The following is a 6749-nucleotide window of genomic DNA, read 5'->3' as shown; positions in this document are numbered from 1 at the left end:
TAAATGAACTAGAAAAGAATAGAAACTAATTTAAATGAAATGAAAATAAGTGAAAGCAGTTGGAATTATAGCTTACGATAAAAAAAATTATAAAAACAAGGCGGAAAGCTCTCGCATATAAGCTTATCGACTTCATTGTCGTAATGCAGAAGCAGGGGAGTACGATTTATAAATTTGTCGGTGCTTTGACAGCTACTTCTCGTCACATGGTCTTCTTAGGAGGAAGGCCCCGGGATAATGGTTGGGCAAACGGAATGGTTGCTCTCTGCCCGGCCATGGCTGACCGTTGAACCCAGCAGACCGGGGAGCAATCCTGCCGACATCTTTCCGTTAACTGAGACAGATACATTTTCCGTCAGCTTTTTCCGGTTGCATGAGACGACTCCGACTGCGGGTTGCCCGGGAGAAAGCGTATCGGCTAAAAACTAATCAGATTGCATTTTCAATTGACAGAGGGACTAATATGTCGCATGGAAAACTAAAAGCTTTGACGGATGTTGAATAGATTGCGCAAAGAAAGAGGTGGATTGGGAAAAATGCCTACAATGCGTGAAGGGCATGATCTTGTGCTATAATTTAAATGAGAAATTTCCCGAAAGAACGCAAGACCATGTAAGTCCTACAGACTGGGCCTTCCGAATCAGCTAGAGTCTCTGAAAAAACTCAAACATCCAATCCAACCAATTCAATGCAACGCATGTTTTGTAATTATTTATTTGCCATCCGGTACATTTCAAGCCATTCCCTGAAGGATAAAGAAATATGTACAAATGACAATGTAGAAGAGCTCTAAACAACAACATTCTATATGATATCATCGCACTCAACAAGCATTTCTCTTCATTTTACATGATGTTTATTTTTTGTGAAAATTGCATTCCAAGTAGAAACTACTCCATCAACTGGCTCCCCGAATCATAATACTGACGGCATTCTGAATTTGGGAGAGGAAGTGTATATACCTTCACTGTGATTTGAACACATAATAGTCAAGTGCATATCTGCTTCAATCGCCTTTTCCTTTCTAAGATGCAGGCTTCTTCTCTAACACAAATACCTAAATTCTGTCTTCACATGCTACCAAAAGAACATGGTATCCCGCTCACAGTCTCCTCAAACTCCTATGTGAAAATTTTGGCTAAATTACTTTCTTTCCACTCAACATTCTTCCCAAGTTCTGCTAGTTCTTCAACTTGAAGCATTAGAAAAGAGACATTCTAACCCCCTTGACTTCAACTCCTGTATTAAAAATGTTGCAACTGTACGTATTATGTGAATGAAAGGACAACCACAATCAGTGGAGAAACTGGAGACAAATACTAATATAGAGCATGGTGACTCGCAGATACAGGAAAAATTTGCTCTGATACCAAACTAATGCAGACATAGCCCAGCACAGTTAAACAATTACAATAAACAAATAGAGGGAACATTCATGTAGAAAAAAATAGGCACCGTTAGGAACATTCTCAGTTACAAAGATAACCTCATATATCTACAGATAAAAGGAATAAAAATCTCTGAACAAAAGAGATGCACAACTCACCCATCCTCTGTCCTCTGCTCTTGAAATTCCAACCTTCAGCTTGATAAACCCTTCTTTGCTAACAAAGACGGTCACTTCTAACAGGACTCTTATCTATTTTTAGTATCCATGTTAATGAGCCACCTAAAGCTAATTCTAAAAATAGTAAATACAGATTTATTTGTCTTCTAAATTTGGGGGATTTGTTTGATTGCACCTCCTATAAATCATAGGAATCAGTTTGCATCAAAATGATTCAATCTATCAGTAAGTCTTAGCCATGAAAATCCATCTTAATAATTTTTATCTATTGATTATTTTGTTTGTTATTCAGTCATGGATAGCTACCGGACTGAAAGGCAAGCTTTGTGGAAATCCCAGACAGTTTGAAGGCTACAAACTACTAAACAAAGATGAGCCCCAAAATTTTGTTTCATTTCTTACAGCATCCCGTACCTAATTTTCATTTCGAAAAACATGCCAATGATGGATTGAAATATTGAAATTCCTCATCGCCACCATAGCATCCTGCATGTTAGGAGATGGAAAAGTAGAAAATTGCTGAACTGAGTACCAAACATCTGAGCCTCAAAAACTGTTGGTTATAGACTGTACGCATCTTTATGTATAGGAAGTGTCGGATTTTATTGACTAGACCTATGTTGAATACATAAGTTTTCATTGTTCAACCTTTGTTTCTATCTTTTTGATCATTCAATTCCAACCTTTGGGAGCAGGCATTTGGATGAATCAATAAAATCAAATTCCTTGTAACACTGGAGATGCTTTCAGGGCCTTAGGATCTTATCTAGAATTTTGAAAGTAACAATGTTACTGCTATCAAATTGAAAAAAGAAGAATTGCTTTATGTGTTTCTCGCTTTCCAATTTCATTTTTCCCATTTATTTCCAAATACTGAATGATAACATTTTCTCCAAAATGAAGCTATGGATCAAGAGGAATGGGATAGCAGCGTGCTCTCCAAGGATGAGAGTCAAGCTAGATAGCAGAACAAATAGAAGCTGCTAAACATTCCTGGAAACTTCCAGAATGAGGCAGAAGGCAGAAAGGGAAGCTTCAAGAATACTCATTAGGAAGCTTTTAAATTTTTTCCATTGTTGTAATGTTAAACAAATTACAATTTTTTCAGGAAAATTTAATTTTACAGCCTGTTTAAACCAATAATAAATCAGATTAATCATTATTTTAAATTATCAAAAATAAATATTAACAAAGAACTATTGTATTTCTGTTTAGGAAAATTGCTCTCGTTGGTTGTTTGAATAGTCAAAATAAAAAACTTATAGTGAAGAATTCCATAAGACAACAACTAAGAATAAAGAATAAGGGATGTAAGACAACATTAGAAATGTCTAACAACATGCCAGAGAAAAATCTTCAAGTACTTATGTAATTTGATACATCTAATCTGGACTATGAAATTTGATTTCAAAAAACAACTGGGCAGAGGCAAAAGTCGCTATGATTAATCAGAACACAAAAAACTATACATAATGATTAGGGACTATCCACATTTACTGCTATCCATTTATTTTGGAGACTTCCACTTCTTTTACTTCCACCTCCTGCATATATATTTAAAACAACTCAATGAAACTTGTCATAAAACAAACCTTTAACAGACACCCCCAACAATATATATGTGATGTGATCTATATTGCACTCCATGTATCTATCTTTACAAAGCCCGTTAATGACATGTTATAGAATGTCAAATACAATAATTGTCTTTCGAATTAAATGTTTTCTAAAAACTGAAAAAAAAAACTTTTCTTTTGATTAGTACTGTCGGTCTGACATGGTGCACATCATTATAGCCAACTTTTCAGATTGTTCATTTAACGTCACCAGTAATCTCCACAAGAACATTGTCCCTGTTTAAAATGGTGGAAACGATTCGCATCTCTTACAATAATCTCTCTTTCAGCAATCTTGGAGATAAGTTTTGTTGTAGTGTGGCACTCAGCACATACTCTTAGATTCTTAACAACTCTAATAGTTGATCCAGGGGATGTGTTTAACAAACCAAATGCAATTGCCAACTTTTCACTATGATGGCAGAGAAATAGTTCTTTTTCCTCCTCTTCAACATCATTGAGTGAATTTCTCGAGTCTGGAAAATACCCTGCTCCCTTCATCTCCCAAGCCAACTTCTCCAACTTTGCATATATCTCCTGTGCCTGTGGGTGTGATCTGTCTCCTGCACAAAAAGTATGCACCATTTGATGGCATTCAATCCAACTACATCCAGGGATCTTTTGAATTCCTCTTTCTTTCATTAATCTCCTTACCATTTCAACTTCACTCCTCCAGCCAACTTCTGCAAAGATGTTTGAGAGAAGAACATATGTCGGAGCATTTTTAGGATCTAAATCAAAAAGCAGCATTGCTGTAAATACTCCCAAGCCTAAATTCATATGTGATCTGCAGGCACTAAGAAAACACATCCACACAACCACCACAGGTTTAACTGACATCTTAATGATAAAGTTTAAGGTGTCCTCAAGATAGCCAGCACGGGCAAGAAGGTCAACCATGCACACATAATGATCAATTGTAGGTATGTAATATAGGTCACTCATGTGATTGAAGCATTTACAGCCCTCATCCACTAAACCTGCATGACTGCATGCAAACAGAATGCAAGTAAAGCTTATAATGTCGGGATATGTTCCAGAGTGCTTCATTAATTCAAAGGTTTCGAGAGCATCCTTGCATAATCCATTTTGTGCATATCCTGCGATCATAGCATTCCATGATACCACATTTCTTTGAGGCATCTTTTCAAACAGTTCTCGTGCTTTCTCTATGCTTCCACATTTTGCATACATGTCCACCAAAGAATTTGCAACTATAACATCTAAAATACAACCCCCTTCCAATACGCTTTTATGGATGTCCATACCCTGTTCCAAAGCTCCGATTTGAGCACAGGCTGGGAGGATAGTGGCAAAGGTTGTAGAGCTTGGCCTTATGCCCGCAGATTGCATTTCCTTGAAAGTTTCTAATGCCTTTTCAAAGAACCCATTTTGTGCATATCCCGCAACCATCGCATTCCACGAGACCACACTTCTCTGAGCCATTTTATCAAATATTTGGCGTGCCTTGTCTATGTTTCCACATTTTGCATACATGTCTACCAGGGCATTTACGACCACAACGTCCGACAAAAATCCACCTTCAGTTATACTTTGATGGATGTCCTTACCTTGTTCCAAAGCTCCCATCTTGGCACACGCAGGCAGGATGCTGGCAAAGGTTGTAAAGTCTGGCTTTATATCTGCCAATTGCATTTGTTTGAAAGTTTCTAGAGCTTTTTCCACAAGCCCATTTTGTGCATACCCGACAATCATTGCATTCCATGAGATGACATCTTTTTGAGGCATTGTGGTGAACAATTCATGTGCCTTGTGCATTCTTCCACATTTTGAGTACATATCTACCAGAGCATTTCCAACTATAATATCTGAAAAATATCCGCTTTCAATTATACTTTGGTGGGCTGCTGTACCCTGCTCAAAAGCTCCCATTTGAGCACAGGCTGGTAGGATGCTAGCAAAGGTTGTAGAGTCTGGTTTTAAACCCGCTAGTTGCATATGCTTAAAAAATTCAAAGGCCTTTACCACAAACCCATTTTGTGCATATCCCGCAATCATCGCATTCCATGAGATCGTATCTCTTTGAAGCATTTTGTCAAACAGCTCACGTGCCTTGTGTATAACTCCACATTTTGCATACATGTCGACCATGGCAGTTGTGACTACGACATCTGAAAAAAAGCCCCCCTCTGTTAGGCTCAGATGGATGTCCATTCCTTGTTCCAAAGCTCCTAGTTTGGCACAGGCAGGTAGGACATTGGCAAAGGTTGTGGAATTTGGTTTTACGCCTGCCAATTGCATTTGCTTGAAAGTTATTAAAGCCTCTTCAGCGAATCCACTCTTTGCATATGCTGCAACCATGGCATTCCATGAAACCACATTTCTTTGAGGCATTTCGTCAAACAGTTCACTTGCCCTTTCTATGCTTCCACATTTTGCATACATGTCTACCAGGGCTGTTGCAATTACAACATCTGACGAAATTCCTCTAACTTTTATGCTTTGATGGATGTTAATACCTTGATCTAAAGCTCGTAGTTTGGCACAGGCTGCGAGTACGCTGGCAAATGTGAACTGATCGGGTTGTAAACATATTCGTTGCATTTGGTGAAACAGTGCCACTGCTTCGTGAGGATACCCATGTCTACGGTATGCTGCAATCACCGTATTCCATGAGACGATGTTTCGTTCTTTCATGTAATCAAACACTTTAAGAGCATCCACCAAACTTCCGCACTTGACATACATGTTAACAAGGCTATTCTGAAAAGTTGTGCGCGTGGCAAATGCAAATTGCCTGTGAGCGACAAAAGAGTGGACATTTTTTCCCTTTGAAAGGGCATTCTTGAGAATGCAAGTCTGTAATAGCTTAAGATATGTGGAGGAGTCTTCAGGTGGGTTGTGTGTGGTAAGCAAGATGTGCAGAGCCTCCTTCAGATGGCCCTCTCTACATAATGCCGTGAGATTGAGATGAGCAGTGGCAGGCAATTGCATTTTATGACTGTAATTCGCCTCATTCAGTCTACTTCCACTACAGTGGCGTTACCAGTGGTGAGATTGGGAGAATATCCACTCCACTGGCTCTAGCAGAACGATTGAATGCGATTGTGAGATGATTTCAAGAACACCATTGAAATATTGAATGTGATTTGAAGCGATTCCAAGAACGCCATTGAAAGATGGTGAAGCAACACATTTGTGCAGACAGATATTTGTTTTTAGAGACATTTTGGAGAGAACATTGCCAAATGGTTTATTCCCAATTCGAAAATCTAGATTTTATTAGAATTTTTTTTTTATGAAATGTTATTATCAATACCTATTGTGGGTCATGTAGATTTTGAGTCAAATTATCCGATAGAAGATAGAAAATACCGCCTTGAATAAAGTAAAATAGGTTCTACGTTGACCACAATAAATAAATAAAAAAGAGTAACACAAATATGGAAATGAGTAAGGATAGACCTGCCACAAAACACATATAACTCTTTATGTTCTCTATGTTTTTGTGCAGAGTCTTGTATTGAATCTTATCATGTCACGTACGTTCTTTTCCATGTTCCATTGTGTTTTTCGTATTTGTTGTAGGTTGCAGTTGATTTTTC

At 38.0% G+C, this 6749-nt stretch overlaps 1 pseudogene across 1 annotated transcript; it reads right to left on the bottom strand.

The window, feature by feature from the left end:
* Positions 1–3183: 3183 nt before the first annotated feature.
* Positions 3184–6400, bottom strand: LOC149557027 (pentatricopeptide repeat-containing protein At2g03880, mitochondrial pseudogene; annotated as a pseudogene). The gene has a single exon (XR_016364832.1). The product of XR_016364832.1 is annotated as a pentatricopeptide repeat-containing protein At2g03880, mitochondrial pseudogene (transcript).
* Positions 6401–6749: the final 349 nt, after the last annotated feature.

Source organism: Cupressus sempervirens, chromosome 5, assembly GCF_028749045.1.
Source record: "Cupressus sempervirens isolate cs-2001-9-10 chromosome 5, ASM2874904v1, whole genome shotgun sequence".
Classification (NCBI taxonomy): domain Eukaryota; kingdom Viridiplantae; phylum Streptophyta; class Pinopsida; order Cupressales; family Cupressaceae; genus Cupressus; species Cupressus sempervirens.
The sequence above is the reverse complement of the archived record's forward strand: the minus strand, read 5'-3'. Positions and strand labels throughout refer to the sequence as shown.